Consider the following 16486-nt stretch of genomic DNA (forward strand, 5'->3'; position numbering starts at 1 on the left):
TCCAAAGGTGTGGTTCTGTCAGGGATGGGCAGATTTATTTTGCAAGATGGGCTCCTTGCAGGAGCTACTTGAAGAAAACAGTTTGCTCATCACTATCCTAGAAGAGAAAACTGAGGTGAGTTTATTTAAGATTTAAACTGGCAATGCTTTTAGCTTGACAAAAGGAAGAAGAAAAGCTACAATAGAAAGCATGTTGAGCCACTGTGAACTGTTTGAATTTAGTTTAAATGTTTACAATAATTCATACGTTTGCTTCCCTAGAGGGTCTTGATTATCAACAGAAAAGGTTTTTGGATAAGACCTTCCTTGGACTAAACACCTGGGAAAGCAATAACTTATAGGACAGTAAAATGCAGCTGCAACTCAGGCTGCATTTAATGACAGTAGTTGAAAACACTATAAAGGTTATACACTTTGATCAGAATAGTTTCCATTTAATGGAGCACGTTTTCAAGAAGATGATAAATCAAATATAACAGAGGCTTAGTCTGAGTCTGTGACTAGACTGTTTGGACTATGTGAATAATATAGCTGATTAAAAAACAAACAAAATGAATCCCTCGAAAAAGCCTCAAATACCAGCATAGCTCTATACAGAAGCCAGTTCAAAGCCCAATTCCATTTGATGGAAAGAATTCCATTTGCTGGAAAGTTTTCCATTAATTCCATTGAGATCTGAGTTGGATCTAGGATATGGCCAGCTTCTGTTATTTCATAATTGTGATTTAGTTTTGAAGCCTGCTCTTCCCAGACACTTAGCAGTATGAAATTTAGTTTGAATTCCTGGAACTGAAAGTGGTGCTGAAACATCAAAATGTTAAAAGTAAAAGCAACTGTATTAGCAGTAGTTTCTTCAGAGGGAAAATTCAGTCCCTAAGCATTATTTATTAAAAGTTATAAATACATTGAATGCAGATGTGAATTGATCTGTATCTCTAGCTTTATCTTCCTGCAAGTAAACAAGCATTTATTTGGTGAATAAAAAGATTTTCTGTGATTTTCAGGGAAATTAATCATAGGTTTGTAATAATATGCAGTTATAATTATACTTTTGCTGCAATGTTAATATAAAACTCAATTGTATCATGGTCAAACTGGATAAGAAAACTAGATCTTTGTTTTCTGTGCTCCATTCAACTCTTTCTTATGACGTTTACTGGTATTTACTGCTATGAATGGATGGAAGTCTTCACTGGGTAATATCTTGAATTTTTATAAGCTGGAATGGATATGTTTGATACATTATAAATGTGATAAGAATATACAGGTGAATAAAAAGAGAGAAATATATATATAGATTGAAAGCCCATTTTAACCTATCCAACACAGAAATTGAATCAGTACTGTAAGGTTACCACATAAATAAAGAATACAGCAGCATCTTCTCACACACCTTAATTCCTTAATTTAGTTTTAGCAATTTATTTTCTATCTTGTCCTACTGTAAGGGCTGCTGGCCTTTGAGAAATACATTTTTGCCTTTTCCCTGATGTGCAGAATTGCCCTCTGGGCATCCCTACAGAGTCCTGGTGTTCCTGTGCATCCCAAGTTATACCTGAAAATTGAACTAACCTTGTGCACTTTAGTAAAACATTAGATCAGTCTGATCTGGTCTGCTGTGGAGGTGATCCCTCCTCCTGTGTCCATGGAAGGGAACAGAACAGATAAAATGGGAGAGAGGCTCCTGAGACTGTGGAGAAGAGGGTGGCTCACAACCTGTGTTCTTTTGGCTATCCAGTCTTGAGACACTTGCAGGAAAACCATCTCTCCTTATCTTCCCAAGTGTGCCCTTTTCCCCCTTGTACTGTTCCTTTTCTCCAGGCCAGTAACATTTCCAGTGAGAGACGGATAATATTTTTATATAGCAGCATCATCATCGTCATGCTCCAAGATTAGTTTCCTTATATCCTCCAAACACAGGAATGTTTCAAAGGGGTTTTCTTTGGCTGTTGTGTGTGATATTTTTCAAGCAGGGAGCCAGTTTAATCAGAATCATTCATTCCTTTGTTAGTAAGTAATCTCAGTAAAATAGAGCTAGCTGTTACTTAAATATTCAAAAGTATTTGCTATCTGAAATGACAAGCTTACAGTTTGAAATGAAAGATGAGTAAATCTTAATAGGAACACACTGTACTCTGCTCTAGCCCAGCAGAATTACACATGGATTCATGCTGTACATGCAAGATAGTACATTTTGTTCTGGTTTAATCTGGCAGGACTGTGCTCTCATTTTTGTACAGGACTGCACTAACCTCTTTGCATATTTTGTTGTTCTATGTGTATTTAAGAATTACATGCAGATGAAATTCTTTGGCTTGATATTTTCAAAATTCAGTGAAAATGTTTTTTACCACTTCTATGACTATAGAGGGAAATACCTTTAAAGATCTGATTAAATACTGACACTTTGATTCACTGGGGTGACATTTGCATACAGTGGAACATTTTAGTTTTGACACATTTATTGCTGCACTTCAGTGAAAAACAGTGATTCAAAGCAAATACTTCTGAGGGATCCCAAAGGACAGAAATGTAGAAATGTTTAAATGAAACATTTTCTAAAGGCTTCTGTGTTGTTCACCACATGATGTCTTGTATCAGTACTTTGCATCCTTAATTTCTGAAATTTTAGTGAGTCAATGAAATTTAAACCTTACTTAGTACCAAACAGATTTTGATACATAGTCAAGGACTTCAACTGCTGTTAGAAATTTGAGATTAGAAAAAAATATGCCCCTCCCCTTACCATTCATGAAAATAATTAAATAACTGAATAAATGTATGAAAATAAATGACATTATGAAATGAATATAGAAGCAATAGCCCTTTCTCCAGCTTTGAGATACATGTTGAACCTTGCCATAAGGAATAGTTTCCTAGTATTCTTTCTGATTTCTTTTGGCTTTTCACCTTTTAATCTACTACAAGGAATTTTTTTCTTTTCCAAAATACTAGTAGTACTGGAAAGCTTTCTTGCAGAAATAAAATGTTCTTGTTTTCTGACACTTAAGGTATTGCTTCCAAGTATTAAAACCTTTCCATATGACGGACCACCAAGAAGGACAGCAGTGAAAACTTGGTTGAGCTGAATGTGTTTGAAGTACATTTCCACTTTGATTGGCTGGTTGGCTGAGAGTTTTCTTGGGGGTGTGGATAAAAAAAGGGAAGGTAAAAGAAAATAAGTTTATCTTCAAAGAAAGAAAATGTTTGCTTGACCAGTTAGCTTTCTAGCTGACCTTGGTTCTTCTAAATTTTATGATGTTTACCAGTTTAAACTCACAACAAGGATAGCCTGATTCTGGAATTAGATATATGGCTCTAAGTAGTCCAGTCTTGGCAAGGAAATCTAATGTTTCTAAACAAATATTGATGAAAATCTGCACTGTCAGGCTTGTGAGTGTTTAGCTATTTGAGGTAAGGTCTGTTTTCAACTAGATGTGCAAGTTGTAATACCCAGGCTGCAGCTGCTACAGTTCATTTAATAACTAGTCTTTCTTTGGGCTTGCTCGAAAAGTGCCTTGTTATGAAGTGAATGCCAAAATCGGGAAAATATTCTCATTAAAGCCTTGTCTTCCACAAATAGAAATAGTCTGTCTTGGCTTCTGCTTTTTCACAGGGAAAAGGAGCATGACATTTAAAGTAAAATACAGTGGAACCCAGGATCTGAATTACTTCAAAAGTTAATATTGAAGTGAACTGATGGAACCTATTACTCTACCTTTTCATTTGTAGTCCAGCAGCACTACCTGTTCGTGTTCTGTAAGTTTTTCATATTACACCAAGGAAACTCTTGTGTGGACAGAAGTTGTTTTATGGGTCCCACTGGGCTGACAGCCGTTTTTCCACAATTTCCTTAATCTCTTTCTCCATTCCACCTGCTGCTGGTTGCCATCCTCCCTGCTCTGCCTCTGGAGCGGTACCACAGCCTGGCTTTGAGCATCAGCAGCTGCTGGCTTCTGCTCCCAGGCTGAGCCTTTTTATTCCTTTGCCGGGTAGTTTGCATCTAAATCACCAGAGAAATGGAGCCACGCGTTTTCAGGCTAGGAGATGAGTCATGGAAGGGACATTACTACAAATTAACACATCAGTGAAGACAAGCTCTAATCCCGGGAAAAGAGGAAGATTTGTAGTTAGTGGCTCACTTGCTACCCATGCATCTAAAGCTTCAGTACTCTGGATTTGAGAAGGAGCCCAAAACGTGTGTTTTACTCTGACAAGCCATTTTTGCTGATATCCTAAAAAAGCATTCAAAACTATTAAAAAGACTTAGTCTTGAATCTTAGTGTCTAGCTCTTCATTTAGAGAATCTATTTTTTGAATAAACAAGCTGTTTTCAAGTGGCCACAAACTATTTCAGGAATTCTTCTATAATGGAAACATTCCACTATGGAACACTTGGTGGTTTCATTTGTGTATTTGGAGAACGAACTGATAAACTTAATTTTATCCAAGCACCAGAATTGCAGCCACTAATATGGCTGTAGGAATTTCAGCTGAGTGTTAGAAATACTCCTTTTCTGCTATGTAGAGGACTGGCCTTGCAGTCCTCACTCAGCCAGTCTCCTGATATTAGAATAACACTGATTTCACTGACTTGAGTCCTGCAAGTCTTTTCCATTTTCATAGCTAGGACATCTTGTGTAAGCAACAAATTACTAGGTCAGGTTTGTGGCATTCCATACTAATCCTACAGATGTCCATAACAAGTTTTAAATTCATTTTTAAGGTGTTTACAGCCATGTGTTTGTACGGCTGTGTGAAGATAAAAGGCATCATGTGGTGTTTCTCTGAAAATTTGACTGAAGGTGATGTTAGGTGTTCCCTAATATTTTTAATTCTACCTTTTTCTTTTTTTCCCCTTTATTTTTTTTGTTCACAGGTTTAATTTTGGTCTTTATTTTTAAGAGTATGTTTTTTGGGTTGTTTTTTTTTTTTTTTTTTTTTTGGGGGGGGTGGGGGGTAAGGAAGTTAGCTCCATAATCAAGTGAAATGTGTTTCTGATTTGGAGTGGAAAGGAGGGAAAGGAGGCAAGGATTAAGAGAAAATGAAAACCACTTACAATTTCAGGCAAAACTACTCTTAGAGAGACTGGTACTGCATAAGTCAGCATGATCCTATTCAAACAATACTTTTGCTTAGGCTAATTGCTGGCTGGAAGTGTGTGAGCAGCATATGCACAAGTAATTATATCATTACTTGTGTGTGATAGGCTGCTTAGTGAACTGAAAAGTGTTTTTAAATACTTTTGTTTATTGGCAAACTGAATGGGGAACTGGCACATCTTAAAAACACCAACTACCATTTTTAGTTCAGGGTTTTGTTGTTCAGAGAAAGTAGTGGAACTGCTGTTTGCAGTCCATGTTTCTTTGTGCACTAAGAATTACAGACTTCCTTGTTTTCTATTGCAGCCTCAGTCCCAGCCCTGCCAAAGGTCTCTGTGTGTAAATCATCCTTACAGAAGCCAGTAGGTCTTCACCTTGTGCAGTATAACAGCCTTCACAGGGAATCTGTAACAGTATATTTTCTGCTGAAAACACATTTTATATCATTTCAATTTGGATCAAATGCATTCCAAGAGGCTGTAATCCTATTCCACCAAATTCTGTGGTGAAACTCACTGGCCTGGGTCCGTAGTCCTCCTGTGGCTGTGATGATACTGACCTCAGCAGCTGGCAGAGCATTCCCAGGTAGCAGAAGTGGCCCCTCCTTTGCAAGGTCATCCCCCAGAATGATTTCTAAAGAAAGAAAGGAGAATGGACCAAAACTTTGAGTTGTTTCCCTTATTCTTGCTCCCCTGAGCGCTGGACAGATATTGAGGCTGCTCTGGTGGATGATAAAAGGCTATGCAGGGGGTACTGATTTTCTTCCTTTTTTCTTAGACATACTTTTGCAGCCAAAAATTGATGTTTATTCAGTTTGAGGTTGAGCTACATAGAAAATCCCACTTTAATACTAAGTACCTTGCTTTTCTAGTATCTCTTCCATGCACATTTTTCAGAAAATACTGAAATTTTTAAACTTGCATTCAATGTTTCATGTTCTAATATTTACTATTCTAAGTTTTCCCAAATATGATTTTCAGTTTCTAGCAATAGATTAAAAGTATTTTTTTAAATTTATTTTTTTAACCTTTCATTCTCTAAGGAGCAGACAGGAAGATGTGTACTTGGGCAAATATTCTACTGTAAAGTCTTTAACTCAATTCTTCTACACTGGGCTAGTAACAGGACACTTGATGAATGAACATTATACAGATAGGTGCTCATTTGACATTCTTTAGGGGAGCCCAATGATTAAATCATGAGAGATTGATACAATGCAATGTGAATTTCCCACTGACCTCCTTGTGCCCCTAGTGAACCTCCAGAAGTTGGTACATGTTCTTATCCAAGAATTTTGACATTGATAAAGGCTTAGGTTCAGCCTTCTAAATTAAGACTGAAAGGTCTGGAGGTAACAGAAATAATCCCATGCTTACACAGCCCTGACGTAGTGCTGCTGCCATCTATCAATAAGAGTTCATTGAGATACAGTAGAGCAGTGCTTCTAAATCAAAAAGATATATTTCAAGTACTGTGGGAAATGCAGTGCTTGGAACTGGAAGGTCGTTCTTCAGATATACATGGATGAGAGGGTGTTTTAGGCTGATAAAGCCTGATGGTGCATTAATCATTTTGCTTATACAGCACACATATTTTGAAACTATGGTGGTTTTTTTCCTCTGATCTTAAACAAGGAAAGAGCAGATTGTATTTAGATTTTTCATAATTCAGCTAAAATTATTGAACTTCTTGAGCTGTTTAAGCTCTTGTTAAGTTTTGCACAAATCAGAAGATAAAATTGTTTTGCTTAATTTCATGAAGGATGAATGTGATCAATATGGATTTTATTTTCATTCTATGTTGTTTCGGACACAGATAACATTTAAAGCCCTGTTTATAGCAGCTTCTTCCTTTTAACATGGGAAGCCTTAGTAAAAAATGGAGAGAAATTTCAGTTTATGCTGTCCCTAGAATAATGATTAGGAAAATGCTTGCTTGATAAAATGATTCATCCCATGTTAAGGTGCTTCTGATAGAATTACATTGTTTTGCAAGGCAGTAGGTAATTGCTCCAGGATTTATATTCTGGAGCATGTGGATAATATCCCTCATATCTTTAACAGTCATTCTTTCAGGCCTCTCCAGCATGGGAAAATTATTTATAGGAGAGACTGAATGTGACAATGACCTTTTTAGTAGAGATGTACTTGAACCTAAATTTCCTCCAATTTGTATGCCTCTACTGTAGAAGATGAAGTGAAAAATCTTCTTTTAAAAATCTACATCTTAGGTTTTGTTTCTAGAAAGAGATAAAATGCTTCTTGATGTAATTAACACTTGCATAATGATCCAGGCTTGGGACAACTAAAGAGCAATCTCTTTACCAATACCAACAGTTATTTTGCTCTTTACTGCTTAAAAATAACTGTCAGCATTGCCAGTTAAATCTATCTTATTTCTACTAACTATTAGACTTCAAATGCTATTTTCTTACACAGAAGAAAATGACCTACATTAATTATCACTTTTGGCAATAACAGGAAAAATGGTAAATGTAGGTTCATTGAGAGGATCACCCCTGACAACTGTAATTTTCATTTTCAGAGCTTAGAATGTGTTGCAGTACTGTAGGATCCAAGGCATTTTAGTTCTCCTCATGTGCAGCACCCTGGTGCTGTGTGTGTCAGGTGTAGGTGTAGCTTCCCACCAGCATTTTTGCTGAGCCTTGGCTTGGAGGCTTAGGAGTACAGAGCATGTTCATGCCTTTCAGAAACAGGACTGGGAGAATTTTTAGTTAAAGTAGTATATGGAATTTGTTATGGAAGCTCTGATTTTTTTCTTCATTCTACTTCTGTTTAATATAAAGCGGTTGCTTACTTTATTGTTTGGACTATAAGCTATTGCTATTTAATCATCCCTTTAAACCATTTCCTCCAAGAAAATACTGAAACTTTGGGTGCTATTTCCAGCATGCAGGATGTCCTATGAATGTCAAGGGATTTTTTTGCATGTCTGAAACTCTTTGCAGAAATAAATGCTTGCATGGGGTTTGAGGCAATTGTTGAAGATATTCAGTGCTTGTCTGAGTGCTTAGCATGGTCTGTGGCAAAGAGTAATGCTGTAATGAACATGAGCCTTGAGTACTGCAATGTATTTGTAACACAAATTGTAGGTCCCATGTTTTGTAGAATGATTGGCAAATCAAACATTCCCTTTTATTCTCTGTTTTTCCCCCCCCACTTTCTTATAGACAGACAACTGTTAATGCTGATTCTTGGTCTGGAAGGAAAGACAGTCAGACCTCTGAGAACTGGAAACAATCTGGACTTTTTTAATACTCTTAAGACTATAAAACCTGACCTCTTTCCAGTAGAGCCTATGTAATCTAGCTTTATAAAATTATCTCATTGGTAGTAAATTTTTGTTTGTTTGTGTTATAATGCTATAAGATATTTTTGTGCTTTGATGGTATAAGTCTTTATTCATTTAACATTTTTATTTTGCATAAGAGAAAAAGGACTTTTGAAATGGCACCAAACCCTTTAACTGATTTACAGGTTCATGAAGCAGACTAGGGTATTTGCACATGGGTAAGAAAAATTAGTAGTAATAGGCTGCTGTATGATGTGGGATGTTTTTGTAATTTTTTAAATAGCCCTTGGGAGATGGTTGCAATTGTAAATACAAGATATGTTCTCCTTTACCTGATTATTTAGGCTTTGTTCCAAAAATCATAGTAATTTCAATAGACATTGGATCAGCCCTTTATTTTTTACTGCAAAAAGAGATTTGCCATTGATTTCAGGCGGACTGCATTCAGGTACCCCAAAAGAAATACTACAGACTGTTTGATTAGGGAACTGCTGGAAAATGGGGTAGATGCTGCAAATCATCATTACAACCTCAGTTCTCTGCAGACAGACAAATTCACTGGTGTTTGTTTCTGTCAAATCTGGTGTTCAAATGATGTATGAAGATTTGTACAGTGAACTTTATTTTCTCCAGCTTCTGGATATTGTGGGGATCACAGAATTTTCTGTGATTTATACAAGCAAACCTATTTAAACACATGAATGCTTAAATGAATCATGTGTTCAAAATATTTGATCTGTTTCAGTAATTGTTGTACTCAAATCACCTAAAAAAAAAGCTGACAAAATGTAGTTTACTACTCAATTCTCATGCAAAGTCTTTGCTAAAATTACACATATTTGCTGATATGTGTAGTTTATAGGTCAGTGACCTTCTTTTGTCTAAGAAATATGGTTTTGTAAGGTATAAATCTGAAGAAACAAGCTGTGGTTTTTCAGGCAGCTCCTATAATGTCTCATAACATCAACACAACATATGGCAAAATACCTTTTTTTTTACTGTTTATAAGAAAAAATACTTGGAATGCATCACCTTTACTTAAAAGAAACATAGTGCATTGGCTTGAATGTTTTTTGGTATTATTAATAGATGACATAAAATATGTTCAAATATCACACTGTAAACCATGAAATTTTACCACCTCTGAGTGCTGGCTCCAGTGGCACCTATTCAGGGCAATATTGCATTCTAGTGTATGAATCAGAATTATATCCTAAGTCTACTATTAAAATACTAGGGCTAAGTTTTAAACTTGTCCTGCCCTTTTTATTCCATTTGAAAAAGATTTTGTTCCTTTTTTTTTTTTTCAGGTATTTTTATACTTTACAGTGAATTTGCCAGTTAATGTTCATTCTTCTCCTGCTTCTTCAATATTGAGACTATAGGATAGTCTGTTTTTCTCATACTTTCAGCTCTGCATTCTAGTGAATGTGAGGCAAGGAAAAAGAGGGTGAAACTATTTCTTAAGAAATATTCTTAATGCAATTAAGTGATTTTAATTGAAGACTATTGCCCTGCAATTAATTCTTCAAGGAATGTCTTTAGAATGTCAAAAGAGATGATCTTCCTTGTAAGGTGTGATTATAATGGAAATGATCTCCTGTACTTTGCTGACCAAGGTCTTGCACGCTGAGAGGAGGCTCTGCGGGCAGCACCACCAGGGCTTTGAGAATTGGTTCTGCATATGTTTAATATTCTGCTGTGTATGGACAGAAGATCTGGAGCCCTGTCTAGAGCAGATAAAACAGATTACCCCTTGCACAGACCTTGGAGTCTGCAGCCCAGGCACTTGTGCACATGCATAACTTAATTCTTGTGAGGACTCCCCGTAAGGGAAGGGGTACAAGTTCCAAAGTGTCAGCAGGATCAGGACCTCAGTTCCAGCCCTGATCTTTGAAATTCCATGCTTAAACTCCTGTGAGGACCCCAAAGAGACACAGCACCTCTTGGGAAGATCTGAACATCTCTTGCTCATATTGCAATGAGTGGAAGTTGAAATAATTTGTTGTGATATGATGGGGCCAACAGGTCTTCCCCTTTCATAGCTCAGATGTGTACTGATTTAATAACTCCCATTACTCCAGCCTTGTCATAAAGCTTACCATGAATTGCAATCAATATAGTTTACATTTTAGCCATTATTTTTTTTAAATGAAGGACTCAAAACCATTTTTGCGGATTGACGACATCAGAAGATTTTCCAACTTAATGAAAAAATCCAAATGACCACATAATATTTTCAAAGAACTGATGGAGACTGGCCTGTTGTCAGAAAAATAGTGTAAAAATTAACTCTACATTGTGATTTAATTTAAAATTAACTTATGGTTCTTTGACACCATTCATATTTCATAGAATATGTGTAGGGTGCAAGTTTTCTGTATTTCCTACCATGAAGAAAAAAAAGAAAAAACATTAACTCTGACATCTGTTTTTAGCACTTTCCTTCATATTTTTGGATGAATGCCTGGCAAAAGCTGGAAAGCGACTAAGAGATCAACCAAAGATGGCCTAAGGGCCTGTTCCCAGCTGGTACGACATCTGGAATGTTATATATAGTGGATAAATTCAGAGTTGTAGTTTAATAAGATTGGTATTCAAGCATTCGGCCTACAGCAAAGGAAAGGACAGTGAAGCTGACAGCATGTATGGTGCATAATATGTTAAGGTGTCTGAAATATAATTTGCAGGGTTTTCACTTTCATTTTGGCAGATCCCTTATGCTTACATATAAACTTTCATCCAGTATTGTTTCGAACCCTTAAAAAATAAAAGGTGAAGTCATATTGGTATTATATCCAGAGTCTTATCTTTTCACTAAGCTTAGAGTATGTCTGGGTTTCTTTCTTTCTTCTTAGGAAAAAAGTGCTAAAGACAGATTTTTATGAGCTGACTAGAAATAACTTAAGCTGCTACCTTTGCAAATTTCAAGTATATGCAGTCTTTAACAGTGAAGATTTTACAGAATAATAAACTATTCAGGAATCTGGACTCGTGCTCTATGGAACCATATTTGCAAGATTTATGTCTTGGAAGGCCTGGGATTTTTTCTATTTAGTGTTTAGTTAATCTTTGGCCATCTAATCTCCAAACTGTAATTGAATGTGTTGCTAGACAGGCACAACGAAGTTGCAGGCAGGGATCAGGGCAGAGCCACCTGCTCGGAGCAGCCCTGGGCATGGTGAAAGGTCTAAAAGGAGCCGGGGGCGAGTTCTGTTTGCACCCTGGGGCTGCACCAGTCCCACAGAGTGCCTGCCTCAGCCCTGGGCTGCCTGTGTGTGTCCCAGAGCAAGGCAAAACCCCGTGTGCTTTGCAGGGCAGCCCAGCCCAGGAGGGGACAAGAGGCTGTGTGCCCTGTGCTGCCATGGTGGGGGCCTGCAGTGACAGTGCTGAATCCTCTCTGTGAGGGGCTCTGCTGCCATGGCAGGAGCCTGCAGTGACAGTGCTGAATCCTCTCTGTGAGGGGCTCTGCTGCCATGGCAGGAGCCTGCAGTGACAGTGCTGAATCCTCTCTGTGAGGGGCTCTGCTGCCATGGAGGAGCCTGCAGTGACAGTGCTGAATCCTCTCTGTGCAGGGCTCTGCTGCCATGGTGGGAGCCTGCAGTGACAGTGCTGAATCCTCTCTGTGAGGGGCTCTGCTGCCATGGCAGGAGCCTGCAGTGACAGTGCTGAATCCTCTCTATGCAGGGCTCTGCTGCCATGGTGGGAGCCTGCAGTGACAGTGCTGAATCCTCTCTGTGAGGGGCTCTGCTGCCATGGCGGGAGCCTGCAGTGACAGTGCTGAATCCTCTCTATGCAGGGCTCTGCTGCCATGGAGGAGCCTGCAGTGACAGTGCTGAATCCTCTCTGTGAGGGGCTCTGCTGCCATGGAGGAGCCTGCAGTGACAGTGCTGAATCCTCTCTGTGCAGGGCTCTGCTGCCATGGTGGGAGCCTGCAGTGACAGTGCTGAATCCTCTCTGTGCAGGGCTCTGCTGCCATGGTGGGAGCCTGCAGTGACAGTGCTGAATCCTCTCTGTGAGGGGCTCTGCTGCTCTGCAATGTTCCCCTGCCGTTCTGGGGCACTGTGGGCTTCCCTCTCTGATCTGCCTCTTTCCCGTGGGATGCAGGAGCAGGGGAGGGGGAGAAGCTGCACTTCTGACTGGGAGTGGGCAAGGGAGTGTGTGTGGAGGAGGATGTAGGGTGTGAATTGTGACTGGGCTGTAATTGATGGAGAGGGGTGTAATCAAAGGTCTTATTCCTCCATCTTTTTTTAAAAAGGGCTTGGTAATTCCTCAGCACATTGTGGTCATTTCTATATTATTTATTGCTATGCAAGATTTTGTAGGTAAAGACAAACAACTTGAATATGACTTGACAGGAGACCAACAGAATTCAGCAGAAGATGGACCTAGAGAGGGAGGAGAGATGACTCTTGCAGCTGCACTTTGGTACCAGTTTGGATTTGGAGGTGGAAAGGCCAGATCTGAAATCACTGCAGCTGACAAGAAGGAAGCTGATTTGTCTGCAGGGTAGTACCGCTAATTGTTGTTCAGCTGGTGGGAATGACAACAAAATCTTACTATAAAGTTGTGTGTGCAGTGCAGGTGTCTGTGCATGAGATGCAACTGAAGCTTAAGAGGTTGAGATCATATAGAACAGCATAAACTGTTCATTCCTTGATAGCACTAAACAGTATAGAAATATTTAATTGTTAAAAATAGAACAGGAAAAATAATTGATTGCCTTGCAAATTTGACTGTATCCTTCTTACTGTTTCTTGTGCTCAGCCAAACTCAGCATGTCTTAGTGAGCTTGGGGATAGTAAGTGAAATCCCTGCTGCTAGCTACTGCTTTACTCTGGTATGCAAAATACTAGTAAAAAAATCTAAATCTAGGTAGTACTTAAAAAGTTAACATACTTGGACAGATATTCTTGTGAAAGGAAGTTAGTACCTCTTGTCATAGAATGTGATTTTTTCTACTTTTGTCATTTCCCTTTGGTTTGATTCCACTTCTTTGGGGTCTGCCATTACAGTACTTTCTAGTAGTGCTCTAAAGAGGTTCAGAATCTTGATGGGTTGTTAGTCAACATGCTCACTTTCTACTTCTCTCCCTGCATATAGGTTATAGGATATTAACAGTTAACTCAGTCCTTCAGACTGAATTTCTTAATTCTGGTTTGATCTTAGTTCTTTCCTGACTTTTCTGCCCAGATCATGCCATGAGTCTCACAGGCAAGTCCCCATCCACTCCAGCAGCCTAATGGGTCTCCCCACTCACAGAAGCTGTGTTCCTACTAGAATGATTTTCACTTTTTCCAGACAATAAGTGATGCATATTTAGAACAACAAAGTGTCCACCTAAAGCTAACATTATGTTAAGGTGAAACGTGATGTTAGCACCAGTCTTGGGTGATTTGCACAGTAACACGTTGCCCAGTCTCACATTGCCGTGAATTTAAAATTGGAATATGATGCAAACAAGCAAGAAAAAATATAATGGGATTTTAAAAGGGAGAGAGGGGTCTAACTGACAAATCTTTACATCTTAGTTTATGCAAACAGTTAACAGTCTATTGAATATTTGGGGTCTGCTCCTGTGCTTATACTGCAGACTGAAATTGCTCTGTCCCTGTTATCTGTACTGTTGGAGATTATGTGAATTCGGTTAAACCATATGCAGTATTTACTCTTTCACATGTACTGTTGTCTTTGGGAACTGGTTATTTTAAAAAAGAGAAATGTGATGCTGCCACAAGTCTGTATTTGAAGCCTCAGGAGCTCCATTCCTGAACTTCAGTTCTTGGAGTACCAGTTGTGGGAAAACATATGCCATGCTGGTCACGCACATATACTTGAGTTGTTTAACACATTGGCAGTCAGAAATGGTGTCACCAATGTTTAACTAGTTTTTTCATGTTAATTTGTGTGCTTTAATACATATTTATTAAAATAATATATGAAATTATAGTGGATTCAGGAACATCCCTAACCTGAACTGCTTGAAGTATTTGTGCATTGCTCATTTGGCTTTTTTTTTCCCTTGTTGCAATAATTTTTCTTAGCAATTCTTACAGTTGTTAACCTATTTGTTTGAAATAAAATTCCTTCCCTTAACCCAGCATTTCATGGGTGACATGCATAGATGAAGAAAATTTCCAGCCATTTTTTGCCAGTGAGCTGGAATGCAAATGCATCCATATACTGTTCAAGTTGGTTTGGCAATAGTTCTGTAACTTTATAGGTTTATATGCTTACACTAGGATGGTTCCTGCTGTTTTAAGTATTGTCCAGAGGAAGTAATTTCTTAAATGAAAATTGTTTGAAGCCATTCATTTTTTGTATGACAAGTGAAGGTATCAATTACTTTCTCTTGTTCCCTGTATAGAATAGGAAATGTTAATAAAACTCAACTTCTGAACCTCCTGATTGGTAAATTTTTGACAGCCATGTTGATAGATCATTTTAGGGCAAGAAAATGCTTATTTCACTCTTTAAAGTTTAAACACAGGACACAAAAATGGGTAAGCAATAAAAAGGAGACAGTACTGAGAATACATATAATTTATTAAAACTTTATTCCAGTTTTCATTAAGCATGGTATTATGCAGCTCTACCCACTCCCTCCTTTTGTCTATCTCTGTTGGTTTGTTTGGCCTTGCGTTTTCTGTCAAACTACTGAAAGCAAAAGCATTGGGGTGTCACTGTGGAAATTCTTCTGGTGACTTCAATGAGCCTCATTTAAACCATGAAGCAGTTTTCCCTTTCTTTACAGGTGTGGTGTTTTATAGCTCACAATTTGAAGGCTCTTGCAATGCAACTTTGATTGTGCAGTGATTACAGGATTGTGCCCTTAGGAAAAGCAGAGGGTTGAGCTGACTCAATTCTGTCTCTGAGACTGGATGCTGAAGAGTGGACCACTACTGATTTCTACTTCCATTAGATTCTGTTTTACACTTTAAACTTTTTGAAGGGCCTGCTTGGTGCCATGAAAGGTTTATGTCAGATACAAAATACGTACATTAAAAGTTCTGCCCCCATGGTACTGCACATTTGAATTTCATGTTTCCCTTGGGCCTAGGGCTTTTATCCAGAGGATGTCCAGGCTTGTTTTTGTCTTTCTGAGGTGCAGTTAAGCACCAGGTTTCAGGCAGGAGGGTGACAGTTCATAGCCATGAGACATTCAAGCTTAGCTGTGTGTCAGCTGAATCTGACTTTTTGCAAAGAGTGATTAAAAGTGTTCAAATATTTTTGCTGAGTTGAACTTGCTGGAGCATGGGCAATAGCTTTTTCTCCTAGAAAAAGCGTTTTTGTTCTTACTTTGGAGACAAATTTTGAACAGATTTTCTGAGGTGGAGGAGGTCCTTGATAACACTGCAGGGAGACAGCATTAGGCATTCATTCAGAATTACCAGACAGGTATGTCCTGTGCCTGAGTTGTTCCCTTTACTTCACCTGGCAGTATTTTGGCCTAAAATCATAACTAAGATAAAAGATAGCATGGAAGCAGGAGAGTTTTGTTTATCTTAGATGTATTGCCAGTGACTTGGTCTCATGTAATTCTGACTAGTTATAGGAGTGATTTTGGTATTCTACATTTCTGCCAAGCGGAGGATCATATGAAAATAAGTTATTTTTATTATTCTTAATGCTTTTATATAACTTTATAGTTGCTAACGCTTGTATTTTTTTTAAACTGGACATACTTATATTTTGTATCATTTATTAGTTAACTCAGAAACTTACTGGCATGTGCAACATTCATCTTCTGAAGAAAAAGGGATGATGCACCTGGCACAAGTAGCAAAACTCTGCTTAGAAATCTTCACAGTAGATAAGGTCATTTGAGGATACTCTGTGGTTGCTTACATTTGAGCAGAAATCACTATTGAGACTGCATTGAGATAAGAGTTTGCCAACCATAAAATGGATGGCTTAAAAATTGGCTAGCTGTTATGGCTATGTTTTATCTGTGGCCTGAAGAAGGAGTGGGTTTGAGATATCTTCTGTGTGTTTTCACATAAATGCCCAGGACTTTCATAGGTGGTGGCTCTGAATGAGCAAATTAGATGGTGCCACTTTGCTGTTTGGGT

The 16486-nt window shown here is 38.3% G+C and overlaps 1 protein-coding gene across 6 annotated transcripts in view; it reads left to right on the forward strand.

Moving 5' to 3' along the window:
• The window catches only part of ADAMTSL3 (ADAMTS like 3), a 178225-nt gene that overhangs the window by 36217 nt on the left and 125522 nt on the right, over positions 1-16486 (forward strand). The gene's annotated exons all lie outside the window — the stretch shown is intronic.

Source organism: Lonchura striata, chromosome 10, assembly GCF_050655825.1.
Source record: "Lonchura striata isolate lonStrDom1 chromosome 10, ASM5065582v1, whole genome shotgun sequence".
NCBI lineage: Eukaryota > Metazoa > Chordata > Aves > Passeriformes > Estrildidae > Lonchura > Lonchura striata.